At 41.8% G+C, this 22854-nt stretch overlaps 1 long non-coding RNA gene across 5 annotated transcripts in view; it reads right to left on the reverse strand.

Moving 5' to 3' along the window:
- Positions 1 to 22854, reverse strand: part of LOC128118287 (uncharacterized) — a 450954-nt gene that overhangs the window by 142448 nt on the left and 285652 nt on the right. The gene's annotated exons all lie outside the window — the stretch shown is intronic.

Consider the following 22854-nt stretch of genomic DNA (forward strand, 5'->3'; position numbering starts at 1 on the left):
AGACACCCTTCAGTACAGAGTGAAGACGCACAAGCCAATGGGGAGGATGTGTGAGCGGTGGGATTCCAGGCTGCCAAGTGCTTGACCAGGGGCTGTGAGGTGTGCATTGCTTTCAGGAAAGCACAAAGCTCAGCAGATTTTTGTTAAGTCTTTCATCAGAGAAGCACGTAGCTCTCTGTGCCATAATTCTAAAACGAAATATTAATTAAAATACAGTTTAGTAGCCTGGGAGACTGTCCTGGCATAGATCAATATGCGGCTCGGAAGAGGCTACTTCTGCCTGGTTGGAAAGATCTCTCACATTAAGAACCTTGGAGGCTGGACTTGCTGTCAACACCAGCACTTCGGTCTCTCCCAGTTTCAGAGTATTTTATTTTGGAAAAAAAAAAAAAAAGAAAGAAAGAAAATGCTCTGAAATGCTCCCATTAAGCTGTCTGTATATTGTATTTGTAATCTGCACTGTTTTATATGGCCATTAAAAGTTTAAATGCAAAAAGAAAATTAAAAGCATTAATTTTTAAAACTTGAAAGTGTATAAGAATGGAAAAAGGAGAAAAATCAATACTATTCAAGTCACAAATCCTCGCTACTGGTCAGCCTGCTGCCCCCTCTGCCACCGTCTCCGGGCTGCCCCGTCTCTGATGCCTGCTCCTGCTACGGTTAGTAGTTCTCTGCTCTCCTGGAGGCTCAGTTTCTTTGCACAGTTACATACCTGCTTGTAACCTCTACGAAGTGTAGAAATGAATAACATTTAGAATTGGAGAAAGACTGTCCACTTCACCTATGTAGAAAAATTTTTTTTTAAAGAATCACTATAGTTCTGGGTTTAGGCCTTTATACTTGAAATTCAGGAGAAAATAAGGTCCTTAACTACATCTCCATGCAGCGATTGGAGTGGCTAATGAGAGCGTTTGTTGCCAGAACCTTGCCAGGAGTGCTACTGAATATTCATTACCAGGAGTCTTCCGGTAAGTCCTGCCCGCTTTTAACTCAGCTAAACTGATCTTTTCATTTAAGTTCCACCAGTTCAGAGTCAGAACCTTACAAAGTTGCAAAATCAAGGAAGTCCCCATTAGGAAAATTGCTCCCCTGCAAGGGCCTCCAACAGCAGGTGTGGGCACAGTGATAGCTGGCCCCGAGTCTGAGGATGCATTCTAAAATATCAGGGAGGGGCTCTAAAAAGATCACAACACAGGGTATGCTTGGCTTGCGCTCACGGTATTCTTTACACATCCCAAATGCAAGAGCCTTCTGCTTGCCCCATGCTTAGACAGATCCTGGACCCCAGAGGGTCCTACTCAAGCTTGGTCACTCCCAGTCTGAGCTGGCTGACAAGTAAGCGAGGCTGGACAGGCCAAGAAAAGCTTCCAAAGTGTCACCTGGCTCCCAGTGTCTTCTGGAGTGACATTGGAGGTAGTTAGGAAAAGCGGGGTGGCCCTCTGGCATTGGAAACAGTGTCAAGGACACTGGAAAGGGACACAGGGATACCATGGGTGGCTTCATGACTATACCTTCCCTAACTGTGGTATAAAGGGGTCCAGTTGCTCGCTGTTTTTCAGAGGGAGGTAGGCAAGTTAGAGCATGCTGGAAGCATGTGGAGAAAGGTACTAATGACTGTACACAGTCTCAGGCTTGGGGTAAATTACCATTGCACCCTGCCTGTGCATGTGAATCCTTCAAAATGTGCAGTGTGCTCCCAAGGTCAGATCCACACTGCTGTGTACACAGGCCCTGGGGCATGCAGGTGGCTTCTGCTATTCCACTCCACAAAAGCACCAACGCTTGCATGTGAGGAACTTCTAATGCATGTTCCATTAAAATTAGAATTCAGGTTTGGACTTCACACTTTGTAAATCTGTCTTTTTTGCGTAATATTTCACATCAACTTTTTCCTAATTAAAGATACAGTTTGATTTACAAAACAAAATGGCCTGCCTAGAGATGACCAAAATAATTAGAAAATTTCTATTAAGTTTTATTTACTGCCACTTAGATGCAATATTTAAGATTAAAATACTAAATCGTTTTCCTTGAAGAAAGAATTTTATGATCTTGCCGAGGAAAAATTTGAAAGCATGTCATAGACAGTAAAGCAACTTAGTAGAAAATGCTGATTGAAGCGAAGTGCGGGGAACTATTGATGAGTTACATGTCTCCACAACACAGGACGAAGCACATTCTGTAGTAATTTATTATCGAAGGAGTCTCCACTTACAATTAATCAGATTATAAAGAAGGCTTCCTTAATCTATGGTGCAGAGTTTACCCCTTTGCTTTATGCAGCATTACTCATTTGAATGGCGTAAATAGCCTCAGAAAGTTAAACAACAGCCATAGACCACAATGATAAATAATAGGAGAGGAAAATATTAATGGACAGAAGAACGAGAGGATACATTATCAAGAGAGCGGGGAGAGGGGACGGTGAGCATGATTTAAAGTCTTGTGGGAATGGATCGGTCATTCCAGGAAGAAAACGTTTACATCATGTCCCTGGCACACTCGCCATCCTATGACACATTTCACTGCGGACTTGAGACTCAAACTCTGGCTAGGAGACTAGAAACGGGGGAATTGAACACGGAGGCTCTGAAGCCCATTCATCATTGCGGGGTTTGTTTCTCTTATCTGCTCCAGGCTGCTCTTCTAATCTCTCTGTCTCTCCCTCTCTCACAAACACGCATATACAAGTCACAATTGCCTCTCTTCTCTGAAAGCATTAACAGAGGCAAGGTCCCTCGGCTCAGTGTGGGGCGCTGTTTATTGCAGCCCCCCTGGAAAGGTCCAGATGCCAGAGAGAGACCACAGAAACTTCTGAAGAGTCAAATGGCTTCATCAGTGGGGAGGACAAGAGAGGAGGCATGGAACTAGGGCTTTGCCGAGGTTCACAGGCAATGCCCTAAGGGTTTCCCGTAGTGTTGCAAGAAAGCATGAGGCGGGCCAGAGAGACGACCCAGCAGTTAAGTGTAAGGAATGCTCGAGTTTGGTTCCCAGCACCAACATAGCCCCTGTAACTCCAACTCTGGCGGACCCACTCTCTCCGGCCGGCGTGGGAACTAGCAAAAGTAGTTAGGGCGCAGTGGCATGGTGTTAGGTTGGGTTTGTTGTCAGTGGGCTAAGGAGCAAGCAGAGTCAAACCACCACATACGCGACATTTAATGAATGACACTACCGCGACTCGATTTCAAACAACTGATGCCACACACTGGAGGTTGAAGCAGCAGCTACAGCAAGCTAACACCGGATACTCAATAGCGAAGACCTGAGGGTGCATCTCTCTGAAACGATGCTCCCAGGAGGTGTTGTTTGCAGTGGGTCGAGCCTAAGGATGAAAGCATTCAAGGTGATTGCCCAGAGCAGGAACACCCAGGGTTTCCAGTTGCTCATCTAGACTGTGTCCCTCGCGCGGCCATTAGCTGGAAGGAGGAGGAGGGCATCAAGACCAACGGGACCAGTAAGGAGAGAAACATTCCCACCCAAACCTCAACACGAAGGACCTCTGTTTCACCTGAGAGGGAATTAGCTTCCCTCCCAACAGGGTAGCTAAGTGACCACTGTGTAAAACTGAGGAGAAAGAGATGGCACAGGGGACAGGGGAGCCCTGCTTGTTAATTTTTAATTGACTTAGCACATGTGAAAAGTTAGGTGACCGTGTGACTTAGTTAGGGTTTCTATTGCTGCAATGAAACAAAACGCCATGACCAAAAAGCAGGCTGGTGAGGAAAGGGTTCATCATCAAAGAAAGTCAGGATGGAACTGAAGCAGGGCAGGAGCTGATGCAGAGGCCATGGAGAGGTGCTGCTTACTGGCTTGTCCCTCACGGCCTACTCAGCCTGCTTTCTTGGTGAACCCAGGCCCACCAGCCAGGGAAGGCACAACTCCAAATGGACTGGGCCCTCCCCATCAGTCACAAGTTAAGAAGATGTCCTTTGGCTAGATCTTATGGAGACATTTTCTTAATCGAGTTTCCTCCTTTCAGATAACTCTAGCTTGTGTCAAGTTGACATCAAACTATCTAGCACACCATGCATTCACTTTTATCCACAACTTAAAAACACTGCCAAATAATTCATTTTTTTCTCTTTACACTCAAGATGAAAATGGAACAACCAAAATGAGATGATAGATAATTAATTACATTTCAATCAAGTCTATATTATCATAAAATTGTGAAAGCTTGTTCCAATATAGAGAAGCCATTTATAATCTATATTTATATAGAGATTGCTCCGAAACAAAGATTCCAAAGTTCATATTCACTTAATTGTATAGGCCCTGGGGCTGGAGAAATGGCTCAGTGGTTAAGAGTACTTGTGGCTCATGTAGGGGTTCCTAGAACCCGTATCGTAGCTAACAAATTTCTGTACATAGAGTTTCAAGTGATATTGATACCCTTTTCTGACCACTGAGGGTCCCAGGCATGCACATGGTATACAGATATACATGTATTCAAAATATACATACATATAAAGTAAAATAAATCATGTATTTTCTGTGTGTGTGTGTGTGTGTAATAATCTTCCCATATGTGCATATGGCTGCAGGCTATGATATGATAACAGGGGCCAGGAGAGCTGTAGACCTAGTATATGGGCCATCTCATATGCAGTGTACTGTCATTCAGACACATGGATACATCTATCTCAGGGGATATTGACAGTGTTGAAACAGACATACTACCAGCAAGGAAGAAGGACAGGTGTAAGAAAATGAAAGAAAGCAAAGTTTTAAGAGAGAAGGGACATAATAAGAGCAGAAGGCTGGGGATTCTGAGGGACCAATCATCTCAAAGAGCATCCTATCCATAAAATAGCACATGGCATGCTACCTTCCATCCTCAGTAGAGTTAGTGTACACTGAGTAGATGGGATCTCTACTAGTGTGGACTCACTAGCCCAGCCCGAGGAGGCTGCTGGTAGCCAAGGTTCTGTTTCTGTCTTGTTTCTGGTCAGCTGTTCTTTTTCCAGAGGAAATAAAGATAGCACAGCAATCCGAGCAAGGCCAGTGACACTGGGGGACAAATTTCCAGCCCATGTAAGGGGCTGACAGTTTTCTCCTTTCTGTTCTTCATACTAATCAGCCAAGGAAAGGAAGTTGCTTCATCTAGAAAGCAAGGTCACTTTTCTTAGCATACAAAGGATGTAACTGCATGTTTCATGGAATGGTGTGGTTTTTGAAAGCAACTGAAATAATGCGCATAAAACAAACCCCACATAGTTTCTTAGCTCTTTGGTTTTATATGTACCACCTGTCACTTCGACCTGACTGCTTACGATTGTGTGCCTCCCCATTTCCCTCAATTAAGTAATTCAAGACACTGAGACTTCACTACATTGCAGCTAATGGTAACCCTAAATAATCTAAGGACGACATTTAAACAAGGTGAAAAATCCAAGAAAGCTCATGAGATGTCTCAGTAGTTGAAAGTACTTGCTAGGTAAGCAAGCGAACCAGAGTTCTGATCCTCTGAGCCTCAGTATCAGATGGGTGTGCTGGTACACCTGTAATTCCAGCTTCAGAAGGCAAGGGAGGTGATCTCTAGAGGAAGCTGGTTGTCTAGACATAAAGGGTAGCTCTGTTGGAGAGAAGATTCCTGATGTAAACCTCTGGCCCCACATGTCCATATGCACTCATACATGTGTACCCATATGTACAGGGATAGACAGACTTTCTGGTACACATACCCTACATACTTGTAAGAAAAAGCAAAGAAGAAGAGGTGCAAAATAACCTCCCCCCAAACCCAACAAGTCTCCAAGGACTGTCCCCTCCTTTAGAAATGAACTGTCTGCTGCTAAGATTAGACAAGCCCACCATTACCCTGACTTCCATCATCAGCAAATTGCTTCTCTGACCTTTCCTCTGCCTCCTGGAAAGGTGAGCAAGTGGCTGCTGGGATGATTCCTCTCTTAATAAGTTAGCCCTGCAAGGCTGGCTGTGGGCAGTGAACAAGGTGCTGATGGCTGCTTTGAAGGAAGGACACATCTGCAGCAGAGAAGGCACCGTGGGCCCTGTGGGCTTAGGTGCTTAGTTAACCAAGCTGCTTGGATTATGTATGCAGAGGCTCATCCTCACTTGACACTGACTTCAGGTGTGTGAGACCCTTCACGCATAGGGCACTTTTGTGATTGTGTGTGTGTGTTATTAAATTTAACTTATAGCAACCACTGAAAACAGGTATTGCAATAGTTGTCATCAGTTTTGGAAACCTGCAGAAATTGGGTTACAGAATTGAAAAGAAGCAAAGTTGCTTTCAGAAGACCCCCTAACAGTGTAGAGCCAGGGAGTAATTTTATAATGCTTTACCTACCCACAGTAAGGAGCCAGGCAGTGCCCTGCATACTGATGATCATAAAACATGAGTATTTCATGAGGCAGGAGAACAGCAAAATGACAAAGATGTTTGTTAGATGACTGAGTGTTGTTGGGCACCTAGTTCCACAAGTGCCTATGTAAGACAGACCCAGAGTACGTGTTAGCACCAGGTGTGTGGTTCACGTGTCATCCCAGCTTTTGGGAAGTGGAGGTAAAAGGGGATCCAGAGTTCAAGATCAGCCTGGACTACATGAGACCTAGTGTCAAAAACCACACAAAACAAAACAAAAATGTGCACATTAGACATGCAAATATCCACCTGGGTCTGAGTTTAAAGTTGGTATTTCTGGCTGTAAGGTAAACTGCATTTGTTCTTTCTTAGTTTTGCTCCGTTTTGATTATCACCAAGCACCTGGGACATTTTTAGGTGATTTTTAAGGCTTGACATTCATCAAAGCAGCTCTGCTTTCGACAATTAATGCCATTCTGAAGAGTGCAAAAATTAGCTCTTTTGAAACCTATTAAGTCATCAAAAAGTGATGGAAACATCCTAGTGCTCTGTTATGCAGGGAACAGTCACAGGATGTGGGGGGAGGAGTCACATGCTTTGACATTTTTCAAAGATTGGAAGTTAGGTTGGTTAGTATCTGTCAACCTGACACAAGCTAGAGTCATCTGGGAAGAGGGATTGTCAACTGAGGAATTGCCTCCAACAAATTGGGCAGGTAGATTTGGGCAGGGGTTCCTGGGTTATGTAAGAAAACAAACTAAGCAAACCACGAGAGTGGACCAGTAGGCAACATTCCTCCATGGTCCCTGCCTCTGCTCCTGTTTGAATTCCTGCCCTGTCTTCCCCCAGTGATCAATGTGACCAGGATGTATAAGCCGAACAAACTCTTTACTCCCTTACGATGTTACGGTGCTTTATCCTGCTTTCCAGTGTTTTATCATAGCAGCAAACCCAACTAGGACCAAAGGCATGACTTACCAGGAGATGACCAAAGGGCCATCTTAAACAGAACTATTTAAATGTGTTTTCAAAGAGATTCTAACTTAGAACTTGGAGATTTTTTTTTTTTTTTTACTTCTAAAATGACAAGCAGGTGAGTGAGTTTCAGACTTGGTCCATCTGCTGCATGGTTTCACAGTATTTTATCTAAACTTTAAGGAATGATCATCGAAGCAGTCCATTTACTAACACTCTTTGGTACTTTGCCATGAAAGTAAAACCAATTTAAAAGATGGCCAACTTTCATTTCTTTCTTGCTTGGAGGACTGGGTAATTTTACAAAGGAATATATCAAGACTGTAAGCACACCATGGGAAAGATGTAGAAATGAAACAGGATACTCATTTCATAGTACAATTATATCCAGAGGAGACTTTGAAATGTTGGAAATCCAAAGCAGGCATTTTGTCTTCCTGACCTCCAAAGAGTGCCCTCCCACCATTGACAATGAGCACAAGCCCACCTTTTCTTTGGCTGTGTAGTAAAGCCCTTATTTAGATAATCAGAAACTGTGTTTATCAATATACCTAGCTATTTGTAATTAGATGTAATTAAGAATAATGCTTGTAAATATCTCTCCTTATATAAATTGACATGATTTTAAAAGATAAAACGAAAATTCAGATGAAGTATCAAATTCAAGTCTACACAATTACTATCCATCAAAAGAATTAATAAAATAATCCATATATTTACAACTGCTGTGTTTTGTTAGATTAATGGAAAGTTTGAGCATAGTGCGGTAAATTTTATTTACTAACCTATTCTAACCCTAAAGTATCGAGAGATGCATTTATTAACAAGTATAGAATTAGTTGTAGTTGTAAAACACATAGCTAGGGTTTTGAATTGTGGCGTTGAATTGTAACACACAGATAATTTTAGTATTTTTAATGGCCTCGCTAATTTTTAGTGAGACATGTACTACAGCTAAACATTGCGAGTCAACTAGTTTGAGCAAGTGGCACAGTGAGCGGTTTTAATTTGTAGCACCAGAGATTTACTGTATTCCTCAGTTACAAGAGTTCATCATATCTCCCTGCTCATGAAAAATGCCACCAATGGGGATCACATCACCTAGTGCGATTCGTTGGGAATGAGTATCCAGTGAGCCTGTACCGTTCACCAGGACGTGGGCTGGACTCTGGAAAAGCAGCTGTGGGGATGGCAACATGGTGACTAGATACTGAGGGTAGTAGCACAGTTACATAACGCAAGTTCTAATTACCTTATGTAAATTACCCAGGCAATCCTCAAGGGACGTGAACACTCCTATCTATCTCCCTTTGGGTAGCTGCTGAGAGAGAAAGAGTGTTTGGGGCAGTGGGCTTGCTGTCACCAGGTTGTGACATTAAGGAAGCCCTTTCACTGGAGCTTCCTGTTGCCAAGCAACATGTCAGGAACCAATGGGAAAAAGAGAGATGAAGTATTGTGTTAGAAGAATTTTCAGAACTATGAAGCCAAGGAAAATGGTAATGTGTGGGGTGTGCATGCACGGGGTGCATCTTTGGAGTGGAAGGAACCTTGAAGAGGGAGAAGGTAGGAGCTGACAGCCAGGAATGTCCTTAAGTGCTAAGAAAAGGTTGAACTAATAAAGAGACTCAGGAGCAGTTCAGGAGTGTGTGGGTTCCTGGGGAAAAGCAGTTCTGGGATTGCTGGCGAGGGGATTTTGTGAAGATGAAGGGCACTTTGGATATTAGTGATGCTTCGGTTCTTTCAGAGTCTTGAACAGGGGCAGCAAGCAGACACTGTTAACCCCTCTCTATTCATGGGATACAAGGGTCAGAAAGGGCAATGGGAAAGTATTTTTGTGAATGATGTCACAGACAGTAACACTGTTTGAGATGTTTAACCAGCATGCTGTGACTTCCCCAACACATCTGAGACACTTCCTCAAATGAGGTGAGTTGTCTGAGTATGAGCAGTGGGGTTGAGGGAGTAGACAGTTGTGAGTTACTACTGCAAAAACAAATCCGTAAGAAGCAACTCACACCCTCCCTCCCCCAGTTCTCATGGTGACGCTCACTTCATACGAGGTGCACATCAGCATCTTAGGGGCACCAGTGTTCAAGTGCACAATGCAAAGCCCATTAGCACACAAAGGGGGAGCTTTTCAGCTCACCTGGAAACTGTTGAGACCACAGAGCCTCACTGACAGGACAACAATTCCACGGCTCAGACAATTAATTATACAGTTGCATAAACACTCATCCCAGGAATAGTTTATTGTTCACCATGGCACAGACACAAGGAGGTGAAGAACCTTTGCCATCATAGGGCCTACCTTGATGTGAGTGGAAGAGCAACATTTGATAAACTAGCATGTCCGAGACAAGAGCAGCGGCTTGATGCTTGAAAAATATAACCCACGCTTGTCTTTAATAAAGTAAAATCACAGTTTAATGAAAAGTTGAAATGTAAACCCTGAACTGTTTAAGAAATAAGACCTCCCCCCCCCCCACTATTTCAAAGTACAAAGTTAAAAGAAGAAAAAGCAGAAAAATTGGAGGGTTTGGTTTTAAAATTTGAAAGGCCAATGAATTGAAAAAGAACGTGATAATTTGCATGTTTCCTGGAACACCCTAAGTATAGCTCAGAGTCTAAAGAGGTGGGAGGTATGGGTTACTTTATGTACTACGGAGCACAGGGATGTCAAATGTGAAGACAAGAACATGCTCAGAGATACCTGATGCTGCGAACAGACAACAGAGGCAAATAACACACGTCAAGGATGAACGGCTGCTTACTCTTTCACGACAAAATGAACACTGACCAATCCGAAAATAACACTGGAAACTGTTGATGGGTATGGGATGGTTTCTGGAGTTCTAGGTTTCATAAAAAAATTAAATGTACTTGACTTTATCTATTGATTTTATTGTGGAGGAAAAAAAAAAACAAACCTTACTCCTAAAAGTCACACACATGAAGTTCCAAAACATGTATTAAAGAAAATTTCATGTTTTTATAAAATTTAGGTGCATTTATTCTAAAATACTAGAAAATTAAACATTGTAGGTAGAACACACAATAAAATATATAATAACCAAAACACAAAGGGCCGGGTGCTTTATAGAGGGTCATAAAAGATTTAAACTAAAAATGAGATGGTGGATTTGAAAATGCCACCTTCCTCCAACTTACATTTCACATTCATGATGCCCCTTCCACTGGCATGTTGGGACCACTTTGTAAGAAACTGGGGACTCTTAAATGGGAGCTTCTGTGGGGGGACTTGGGAAGGCACTAAAATGAAGCTGGATTCTTATCTCTCATGATCATGGCTAAGCCCTCATTATCTAGACCCACGATCGCATCTGGCATTCAGGAGTCACTGAGCCAGTATCTGTGGAACCAGGGAAATGTGCACACATGGGCCACGGGGAGCAGGAGCAGATGCGGGAGGGCCTGGTGCTGGGATGCAGCAGTGAGAGACATGGTCTATGAAACAGCTCGGAAAGGAATGTAAACTTGACCCAAGTTGGAGATCTTAGCTGTCACATGGTATCATGAGAAGGCTCTGACTGTGGTAGAAACTCATAAGAGAGAGTATGGACCTCCGGGACGACTCTTCTAAGCACTGAATAAGGAATTTTTCCCTTCTTCACTGTTCAGCAGGAAAAGCCTGATGGAGCACTGACCATGGCTTTATGGATGGGCAAATGACAGCCTCCATCAACTAGGAATAACTATCTACATTAATGATTTATGAGCATGCATTGCAAGGGTATCCATAAGTATCTTAGGTTACAAGATCCAGTGTGGGAGTTACTAATGTTCTGGTGTTAACTGAGGAGCTGATATTGCTTTGTGTATTTAAAAAAAAAAAAAAAGGACTGGAATATTCTGTGAAATTTCAACTAAATTTGTTTTTTTTTTTTTTACATGTAAACATTTACTAAAACAGCTTCAAACACTGCTATAGAATAATCTTAAAACTGTTAATTCTAACAAAAACATGCAATGTAGTTCAGTATCCTGGACTTAGCTCAGTACCCTGGACATAGAATTTTCATAATGAAGAGTATACCCAAGTAATGAGATGGTTAAACATGTATTTAGACTCTCCTTGCCCCAAGAATAAAGGCACTGTGAAGAAGGCATACAGTGACTTTACCCACTCATCCCAAGTAACCTGCAGTATTTAAGACATCCACTAGAGAACACCTGCTGTGGTCTCCCTTTCCTCTCTGACTTCATCTCCAATGGATCACAAAGACCTTCTCCTCCAACCTTCCTTCTCCCAACTCATCCCATTATCCCACCCTCCAAAGCCAGCAAGCATTCCCTGTGAACACACAAGTTGAGCAGGCTAGAGAGACAGAGCCAATCCCCAGTGCTCTAGTAGACATTCTGGGGGGACCTCTCCTCACTGTCTACCCCCATTCCAAGGAGACTAAATAGATGCTGGTTGGACACTCTGGTCTCCTCCCTCCTGTGAACTACTACAGACCCCTAGCCTATCCCCATTCCTAAGTGTCAGCTCCCAATACCTAGAAACACATTTTACCTAGAACCTCCAGTGACCATACTGGTGAGGTCCACAGAAAATGTTCAACCAGGCAGCATACAGCCATCACACACTCCTAAAATCCAGAGAGGAAACAAACCAAGAAACAAAACACCCACCCAACAAAGAAAAAAACAAATCAGTATCTAGACCCATATTCATCCCTATCCCAGATGCCTAGATACTAGTGTAAAAAATGCAATTAATAACAAGAACATAGCAACCCCACCACAGAAGACTCTGAAAATTCCAACGCAGCTAAAGTACAAGAAAAAGACCTTAAAAAAGCCTGTATGAAGATGATAGAAGCCATTAAAGAGGAAATGAATAAATCCCTTAAAGAAATCCAGGAAAACACAAACCAACAATTGAATAAAATTAATAAAGCTATTCAAGACCTGAAAATGTAAATACAACCAATAAGATTTCTGGAAACAAAAAATTTAGGAATTTGGACAGGAACTATAGAGGCAAGTGTGGTGATATATTGTGTCCCCCCACCAGGGTGCACAATATTTTGGGGGACACAATATATCACCACAGGCAAGTTTCATCAATAGAATACAAGAGACAGAAGAAAAAATATCAGGCATTAAAGATAAGAGAGAAAAAATAAATACATGGATTAAATAAAATGTTAAATCCAAAAAGCTCCTGACACAAAACACCCAAGAAATCCGGGACACTGTGAAAAGACCAAATCTAAGAATAATAAAAATAGAGGAAGGAGAAGAAACCCAGGTCAAAGGCCCAGAAAATATTTTCAACAAAATCATAGAAGACAATTTTCCTAACCTAAAGAATAAGATATCCATAAAGCTAGTATCTTCAATGACTGGTGCTGATAAAATCGGATGTTGACATATGGAAGATTGCAAATAGATCCATACTGATCACTCTGCAAAACAAACAAACAAAAAAAAAACAAAAAACTACTCCAAATGGATCAAAGACCTCAAGATAGCACCAGAAACACTGGTCTTGATAGAATAGAAAGTAAGAATAGCCTTGACCTCATTGGCACAGGAAAAGACTTCCTAACAGAACACCAACAACACAGATACTAAGATCAACAATTAATAAATGGGACATCATGAAACTGAGAAGCTTCTGTAAGGAAAGGACATGGTCAATAGGGCAAGGCAGCAGCCTACAGAATGGGAAAAGATTGTTACCAACTCCACATCTGATAGAGGACTAACATCTAGAACACATGAAGAACTCAAGAAACTAGATACACTAAAACCAGATAACCTAATTTAAAAAAATGGGGTACAGATCTAAACAGAATTTTCAACAGAGGAAACTCAAATGCCTGAGAAACACTTAAAGAAATGTTCAACATCCTTAGCCATCAGGGAAATGAATACCAAAACAACTTTGAGATTCCATCTTATACCTGTCAGAATGGCCACCAAGATCAATAATACAAGTGACAGCTCATGCTGGTAAGACATGTAGATTTAAGGAGACCATCCACCCATTGCTGGTGGGAGTGCAAATTTGTACAGCTGTTATGGAAATCAGTATGGCAGTTTCTCTGAAAGCTGGTAATTGATTTACCTCAAGATCCAGCTATATCACTCACGGGTATATACCCAAAGGACACTTCATCCTACCACAAGGACACTTGTTTAACCATGTTCATTGCTGCCCTATTTATAGTAGTTAGAAACTGGAAACCTAGATGTTCCTCAATAGGAGAACGGATAAAGAAAATGTGATACATTTACACAATGGAGTATTACTCAACTGTTAAATAAAATGGCATCATGAAATTTTCAGGCAAATGGATGGAACTAGAAAAAAATCCTGAGTGAGGTAATCCAGACCCAGAATGATAAATATAGTATGTATTCACTTAAATGTAGATGTTAGCTATTAAATAGATGATAACCAAGCTACAATCTAAAGATCTAGAGAGGTTAGTATAGAATATGGGACTAATTGGGACACATGGATATCCTCAGGAGAGGGAACTAGAATAGATTTTACTGGTGGACTAGGGGCCAGGGGATGGGAATGGGAGGATCAGGTCAGGGGAAGGTGAGGTAAGGTTGAGGGAGGGAATATAGGGAGAGACAGCTAGAATTGAGGGGGCATTTAAGGGGTTGTGTGGAAACCTAGTGCAATGAAAACTTCCTAAAATACATAAGGGCAAGCCTAATGAAGTCTCCAAATAAAGAGGGAGACTGAAGATGGAGCCCAACTGTCCATCTCTTGTCACTAAACAAAGCTTCCAGTACCAGGACTCGGTCATGTCCAATTGAGTTGTTGACCAAAGGGGTCCCATGGAAATCCCCAAACAACCCAAGCTGTTGCCAAGAAAAGTGGATTGCTCTCCACAAATGCACAGCAAGGCCCCATTGCCGAAGACAACACCCAAACCACTCATTGTACATGGAGAGGTTGAGCTGGTGCCTGTATAGAGACTTCACCCCTATGTTTTAGTGCCTTTGGTGTGGGAAGGTACTCTACAGGCTACCAAAACAGAAATGTAAACAGCAACCCAGCAATGAGACCTTTGCTCTACGCTCTGTCCTGCCTACAAAATATGCTAGGGCAATGCAGTGATGTTACAAAAAGCTTGTGAAAGTAACCAACCAATGTCTGATTCACTTAAGGGCCACCCATGAGATGGAACAATACCAGACACTGCTTGGGTGACAAAGAACCAGAGACTAAGTAACCCAGAGACCTCGGGTAAAACCAAATCCTTCTAGTCTAAAGAGAAAGTAACGATAAAATGACTCCTAATGATACTGTGCTATGATCACAGATCAGTGCCTTGCTTAGACATCATCAGAGAAGCTTCCTCCTTCATCAGATGGGAACAAATACAAAGACTCACAGCCAGACATTCAGGTGGGGCGGAGAGAGAGAGAAAGACAGAGACAGAGAGGGACCTTGGAACACACAGCTCTAAATGGGATTTCTCCATCAACTCCCTCCCTTCAGAGCTCAGGGAAGTCACCAGAAGTGGCGGTAGAATGTAAGAGCCAGAGTGGATGGAGGACATCAGGAGAATGAGAACATCTAAATCAAGGAGCAAAGCTCATACCAACTCATAGAGACAGAAGCAGCAAGCACAGGGCCCACAGGGGTCTTATACCAGGTCCTCCATGTGTATATTATAGTTTTGAGTTTAGTATTTTATGGGACTCCTGAGTTGTGAGTGAGTGGGACTCTGATTCTTGTGCCTTCTCTTGGGGCTCTTTTCTTTCTGTTGTTTTGCCCTGTCCATCTCTGATGCGATGGTTGTTGTTTTATCTTATATTTTATTTTGTAATAAATAAATAAATAATTTGTAAGCCACTTCCCCAAAAAAGAAATTGGTTAGACACAGGCCATTTTACTTACGACCGTCCCAACACCCTACAGAGGAGCCCTTCACCTGCTACCATCTTCTTTCTCATTCATAGTAGGGTTTCTTCTATTGCTCACCTGCAGATTAATTGTACAACGCTTGTTCTACCTGGCGAAAATGTCACCTTTGGAGTGGAAGCCGAGTGCCTGGATGAAACACGCAATGAGTAGTTGGGCCAGCTACTATTTAGCAGGGTATATTTAGAAGATAGTGTATTTGGCCTCCCTGAGATTTATGGTGGTTAGAGCATTATCTGAATGAGCAGACAAAAAAAAATAAAGTGAATGTCTCCAACATGACTAACTGTAAAATATCATAAAACAAATAAATTAATTCAGTTGCTTGCTCCAAGTGACATTTCCAGAGCATCGCTTTTGGTTAATGTCCTTTTGAAAGAAGGATTGCCAAGCTGTGCAGGAAGGAAAGCATTTTAGAAGCCATTCCTTGATAATTGTCACTGATATACTTCCAGTTTTCAAAATGCTCTGCCTGGGAATGAAGAAGGTATTTCCTGTGGGGTGGGTGGCAGGAGAGTTTTATTGGGACTGTATTTTCTGAAATGGTGAAAGTTTATTTGAACCCCTTTGAACTGTAAGGAGTGAAGACTGAGGGAAGCAGGTGGGAAAGGGAGTGAGCATATTTGGCTGATTCCCAGGATGTTTACGTGGCGTGTCCTATCAGCAGTCAGTAGCAGAGTTATCAGAGTTTTACTCCAGTCACGGGATAGGATAGGATAAAGGCACTGAGATCAGTGTGATCTGGTGAACTCACCATTGAGCTCCCATCAGAAAACCTCTACTCACTCTCACAGGGAAGCATTTAAAGAGAACGAAATTGGAAGACAAAATACTCTGCTGTGGTGTACAGCAAGATGAGAGGTTACACCCATCATCCTGCTGTGCAAACCTGCAGTGGCAGGGCTCTGTGTTTATGAAATGTACAATGCCGTGGTATGCCCTAAAGACATGGGAGGCTGACATCCCTGTCCTTTCTGAGAGACAAAGGAGGGATGGCTGAAAACACAGAAGGCGTGGGTCTGCTTGACTTGGCTGCATGTGGCTTGAACATACAGCCTAAATTAGTGAACAGGGAGACGGCTGGCTGGAGGAGTATGTTAGCGGTTTTCTATTGTTTCAGGCTTCCAGGAGAGCCTCCCCTCTAGGAGGGTTAGCAGAACACCTGCTGCCCGTATTTGTTTCTGAATATCTTTATTGAATATCTGTTCCGAAACCCACATTGTTCTGGATCTTGTGACTGTATTGCTGAGCAGAGCCAAAGGAAGACTTGCTCTTCTTGCCCTTGCTTGGGGTGGCAACTGCCAGGAATCAGTAACAGAAAGCAATAAGCAAGAATTAAGTCTCGAGGTGAAGCATAGCCCTGTGATTTCTTCCAAACATATGAAGGTGGCAAGAGTAGGGACTGAGTTCAAGTGGGTGGCTAGTACAGCAGCAGTTGCTCAGGGAGTGAGGAATGAAGATGGACAGCCACAGTCAGCTAAGGAGACAAAGTGTGGGAAGAGGGTACAGAAAGGGGAAAGGAGGCTTTGGAGAGATGAGAATTCATGTGACTGGAGTGTGGCAGAAAAGAGCTGTGAAAAGGCTGGCCACAGCCACTCAAGCAATAACACAGACAGTAACTAGACAGGGCAAGGTCTAGGCTCGTTTTCAGGGACCATAGGAACACTGGGAGGGCAAAATGATGTAGGATGTTGATCACTTACATGAAGATGGAGTCTAGAGACAACGGAAGGGCAGAAGAAGTGTTAGAAAATGCATTGGTTTGTTGTGGTAACAAACAATCCAGCTCAAAACACAGCTGACGCATTATCTTACATGGCTATAGTCAGACATCTAAAGCCCCAAGTCAAGGCTCCAGGGAAGGACCCACCCTAGTTACAGGAGCCGCTTCATATGCTATGTGAGTTGACAGGATGATGTCACATCAAAGACTAATGGAGCATATGTTTGCGTATTACATGTTCTCCATATGGCAAATAACTGTAGCAATAACTCTAAACACAAATGCTCTTTGAAGCCACCAATACTGATATAAAAAAACAAAGAAATCTCAAGCCAGAAAGTTTGGAAAATGATAGCTTACATTTAAGTGAGTAGAATAATGTATATGAGATTAAAAAGGCAGCGATAAGTTTGTGGGAATGTTGAGTTGTGTTAAATGCCATTAAATAAAAAGTATGTAATATCATGAACCAGTTGACTTCCAGCACAGTGTTTATTATTGTAGCCAATAGAAATATGTCTTCCTAGGGTGAATGTATCACAGGCTTGTAAAAAGTATCCTTAGTACAGTCAAACATGGGCTGACTTCCAGGGCCAAACAAAACCATGGCAACATGCCATGCTGGAGGCACACATGGAATACAGTAGCACCTACAGCACCCGAGTCCATGGAGTTAGAGTGCTGTAGTTCCAGAAAGCTACCAAGGCAGTGGCTTCTTAGGTGTGACTGTTACTAAGCGGCTGGCCCAAGAACCCAAAGTCTGACACTATGTCAGAGACCCAGGTTTGAGAGATTTGGCACAGACATGATGGCTACGTGAATAAGACAGGACAGGGGTCAGGGCATGAATCTGACTGCACTCCAGATGCCACATAGTGCTTTGTGGTTGACCATTGCCACATGGGTGGAGAGAGGAGTGGCCATCTGTGAGGGAGATGTCATTAGGAACTTCTTAAGGGCCCAGAGCGACTCATTCATATTTGAATAAACAATAACAGTGCTGGCACAGAGTCTGTTTAAACATTTTGCCATGGTGTTTGTCTGAACTGAAGGAAGATGTAAATAAACTTCTCAAATGTCTTAAATCAATAGCTTTGCTTTCTCACGGTGGTATCATGAGTTTTCACCAGAGAACAGTGCCAGTATGGCTGCCAGCCCTAGCCCAAGTGGAATATAGTCAAGTGCCTTGAAGAGAGCATTCCCAGTAAGTCACAGCTGTTCCTTTCCATCAAAGTCACAATGTATGTCATCATTTAGTCTAAGTATAGGTATACATATAGTATATGATGCATGTTATATACATACAAATTCAGCAACTTGTGATAAATAAGTACTTTTATCAATTTTCAAGGCTGCATTTTGCTTTTGGAAGACAGTTTAGTATCAATGTATTTGTATTAGTATCAATACAGGATCCACTGAGGGTGCCAGTCTTCTTTCCTGTATCTGTACCTCACTGGGGCTGCAATGTTCCTGGAAGGGAAGAGGCTACCCTATGCTGGAACCTTCAGGGATAATGAACTGTGTTTAGCAAAGACACAGGTTTATGTGGATCTGCTGCGTTAAATGCTGCACACACTCTAACTTCCCTTTCTTCTCAGGCAAGAGTCTCCCACAGCTAATTAGTTTAGAATTCAAGTGTTCTCAGCCTGTGGGTTGCAACCCCTTTGGGGTCAAATGAACATTTTACAGGGGTCACCTAAGACCGTAGGAAAACACAGGTGTTTACACTATAATTCATAACAGTAGCAACATTGCAGCTATGAAGTAGAAACAAATAATTTTATGGCTGTGGTCACCACAACATGAGGAACTGTATTAAAGGGTTGCAGCATCAGGAAGGTTGGGAACCACCGATTTATATGCTCAGATCTCCGTTTAAATTGTTACATGCTTCTTTTTATCATGCACGTAATTAAAAATATAAATGTCTTTATCACCTATCGGGAGCACCAGCCATGCTGTTATCTAGGTAAGCTGGTATCTAGGAAAAGAAGTGAGGTTCCTGTAATGGAGGATTTTGGTACCTATACTCATTTTTTTTGTGAATTTTTCATAGAAATATTTTCATTAACCCCTTCAGAATTTCATACAATATATTTTGAGCATATTCAATCCCAACCACAGCTCTTAATCCTCCAAGATCCACCCCACCATCTATCCAATCACCTCAATTTGTGTTCTCTTTATTTCTTAAATTTAAAAATTTATCAACTCTAATTTGTGATATCCATTCACTTCTGGGCATCGGGCCACCTACTGTAGTGTGTGTGGTCAACCTACCAGGGGCCATACTCTCCAAGAAAACTGACTCTTCCTTCCCCAGAAGCCATTAGGTGTCCATAGCATCTCAATTAGGGGTGGGAGCTCATGAGGCTCTCTACCCTTGTTGCCTTATTTACTGGATTTATCTTGTGCAGATAAGCACACATGAATTCATGACTGCAGAGCTCTTGCCATTTCCAGATGATAAGGTTTTGTCCTCCTGACCGCTGACCTCTGGTTCTCACATCTTTTCAGCCTCTCTTCCATGATGGTCTCTGAGCCATGGAGAGGGGTGTAATATAGATCTTCCCTCTGAGGCTGAGCACGCCACAGGCACTGTTCTCTATACTGTGAACCAGTTTTGAGTTTGTGTGTTAACCACTGTTCCCTGCACAGAAACACTTCTCTGATGAGGTCTGAGAGCTGCACTAATTGATGAGTATGGAGAGATAAAGACAGATGGCAGTTTGATATAAATGGTATAAATGGATATGGTTATCCATTTAATAGAAAATTAGCAGTAGGTTCCCCCACCAAGGACCCGTGAGGCCCCCATCTTTGGGTTCTCAGCCACATTTGCAATATCACACAGGTGCTTACTCCAATGAAGTAAGGTTAGGATGTAGCCAACAGTTTTATGTTTGGATTTAGCACCTATACTTGTTAATTGTATATCCATTTAAAAAGAGGAGCAATGGAGGAAGGTACCATAAATAAAAATATTCTTCAACTCTTAATATTCACAAAATTTTGTAATGGATTATAACCACTCAATGTCAGCAAAAATAATTTTTTTCAATCAGCCAAGAGAGGATGATTTTTAAAAATTAATATAAACCTACTTTGAAAATATTATAGAAATATAATTTATTATTTATGTTTTTCTGCTGTAAGCATCCTTGTATCCAGCATCTTGATGCATGTATGCTATTTTTGCTCTGGATAAATGTCTGTAAATCAGCAAGTAGGGGAGCAACTATGCACATACGAAAAATTCTGATTAAAATTTGTGAATTATTTCCAGGAATGTACTTGCTAATTGGAATTTCTCTAAATGTTACTTTAAGTTGCAGGCATATGATAATTCCCGTGGTACAATTAATTTTGCAGTAGGAGACATACTGGTCAAATGTTCCATATTTTTATCAATCTCACAGTATGTCACAAAGTTGCTTTGCAGAAATCATTGCTTTTACCCCAACAATAACAGCATCAGTTGCCAAGTTTTCTGTGTTGTCGTCCCATTTACCTTGAAAAAGGCAAGTCTATAAAGATGGGTGTTTGTCAAATAGAGGGAGAAAAGAACATGAAGCTCTTGGTATTCAGTCAACCACCTCAGTGTCCGATATACACCAGACATCTTCATACATGGCTGTGTGTGCACATGCAAATGCCCCTTCCAATCAAAGGTTACCCAGTGCATAATTTAGTAGAACGTCTCTCAAATCTGTGACTCCCTGTAAGATATGGATGTAAGTATTTAAATACTCTATGTTCACACACCCTGTCTCATTTGTGTTTTCTATACGTAATATGCTCTATGTTTCAGAAGTTGTTCTGGAAAACTGGAATAACAATTTATTTTATTTGCTGTGTGACTTTGTCTTATTGATAGTCTTTTTCAAAATTAAAAAAAATAGTTGATCAAAAATAATTACTTATTCGGTAGCCAGCCATTCAAGGTATTAATATCAGGATTATTCGTGGACATGAGATAGTGTCCTTTTCCTCTTTTATATTCTGTTATAATTAAGTTGTCCTTGCAGGCCATCACTAGCTGTTTTAAATTGTATATATGCCCACAATAAGAAAAATAGGATAGTAGAGAACCAGTCTTCATTACAGAAACACAAGATTTATATTTGTAATAATTTATTTTTATACACATCAGTGTCAGAAATGTTGATAGTAATTTAAATGCTTCATCATTGGCTAAAAATGCAAGAGACTGAAATGGTGGCATTTCTCTATGTGCCAAACCAAAGAAGAAAATAGGTGTAATATTATATGTATGCATATATCAAAGGTCTAGAACTATGCTTTTTAATTTTCAAAATTATTTTTACGCTTATGTATGGGTGTTTTACATGCATATGTGTGTGCCCCCTGTACATGCAGTGCCCGTGGAGGCCCGAAGAGGGTGTTGGATCACCTTACACTGGTGCAATAGCAGGTTGTGAGCCACCATGTGGGTACCAGGAACCAGGATCTTCTGGAAGATCACTCAATGTTTTTTATGACTGAACCTTCTCTCCAGATCCTAGACACATCTTTTAAAACTAATTATTGAATTAATATGTTTGGGGACCAGGAGATGGTTCAGTGAGTCAAAGGCACATGCCACCAAGCTTCATGATCCCTGGACACACAGGTAGAGAGAACAGATGCTTACAAGGTGACCTCTGACCTCAAATGTGTCACAGAGCACGCACACTCCCCTCCACAATAAACAAATGTAATAGACATATTTTCTGCTTAAATGACTGCAAAGTCATTCTCTAAATATAGTTTTTAGTTATATGTGTTATCTAGTTTACATTGCCTGGAAATGGCATTTTATTTGGTATTTATAGCAGTCTCTCTTTTTCTCTGAATGGCGATATTGAACCAGCTTCTGTAGATGGAATTTAGTTCTCTGAACCTTCAGATCCTGAACACCAGAGCCCTACAGCTTCTAATTAGCTTCACACAATTGGAATACAGGCATGACATTTGCATTTGGAGTTTGGGAACCAAGGGCCATTAGTGATTCAGCAGGTAGAGTGATTTCTACTTCTAATGTCACAAAGGATATTCTGCAAATGCTGAAAATTCTTACACCAGAAATTGTATTACTAACTTGAAATCTACCGTTGCGTATCTGGAGCCAGTAAGGCTTGCTTTCTGTGGCATCATTGTAGAGGTCGGTCTCTCGGGCATTTGCTGTCTCGGTTGGACAGCATCTATCTATGTTCTCATCCTTCCAGGTTGAGGATGTAAAAAGTTGGGTTTTCGGTAGTTTTGGAATCTTTTGGAGAAAGTTTCTGGGCTTTATTTATAATGAATGTGTATCAGTCAAACTGCAGGCTCTCCCCTTGTTTCCCACTATATTGCCCTCAGACTAGCAGTCCTCAGACGAGCATCTCTCCAGATGCATAATTTAACATACTTCAAAATAGGTCATGGGAGCAGAGTAAAGCTGAGTTAGACCTTTCCATGCTCATCTCCCAAGAACTGCTATGCCCTGATATCTCTCCCTGGGAAACAGAGTTAACCTCTTCCTGGTCACTTTCTGTTCCAAGTTGTATTCATCATGAGAAGTGAATTAACACAGACAACGCTGGACCAAATTCCCCAGCTCTCCAGCTAGCCATACCCAACCAGCTGTGCATTGGAGGAAAACTAACCCTGGAAATGTACAGTCATCTGGGTACGGTAATGTTACATGACAGTGACTGTGTGTTGACCTCTGACCTCACAATGGAATATTTCAAGTCTCATCATCTAGCTCACAATCTTCTTTGGATATCTTAGAAAATTGGGGTGGTCTCATATTGCTGCTGTGCTACAGGTCCCTAACAGTCAGAGGTGATGTCACTTAGATGGTAAAGAGTTTGCCCAGCATGAGTGAAATTAGTCAGCCCAGCACTTGGATGATGGGTAGACAAG

The sequence above is a fragment of the Peromyscus californicus genome, unplaced genomic scaffold (genome assembly GCF_007827085.1).
Source record: "Peromyscus californicus insignis strain IS unplaced genomic scaffold, ASM782708v3 Scaffold_22__1_contigs__length_63687245, whole genome shotgun sequence".
Taxonomy (NCBI): domain Eukaryota; kingdom Metazoa; phylum Chordata; class Mammalia; order Rodentia; family Cricetidae; genus Peromyscus; species Peromyscus californicus.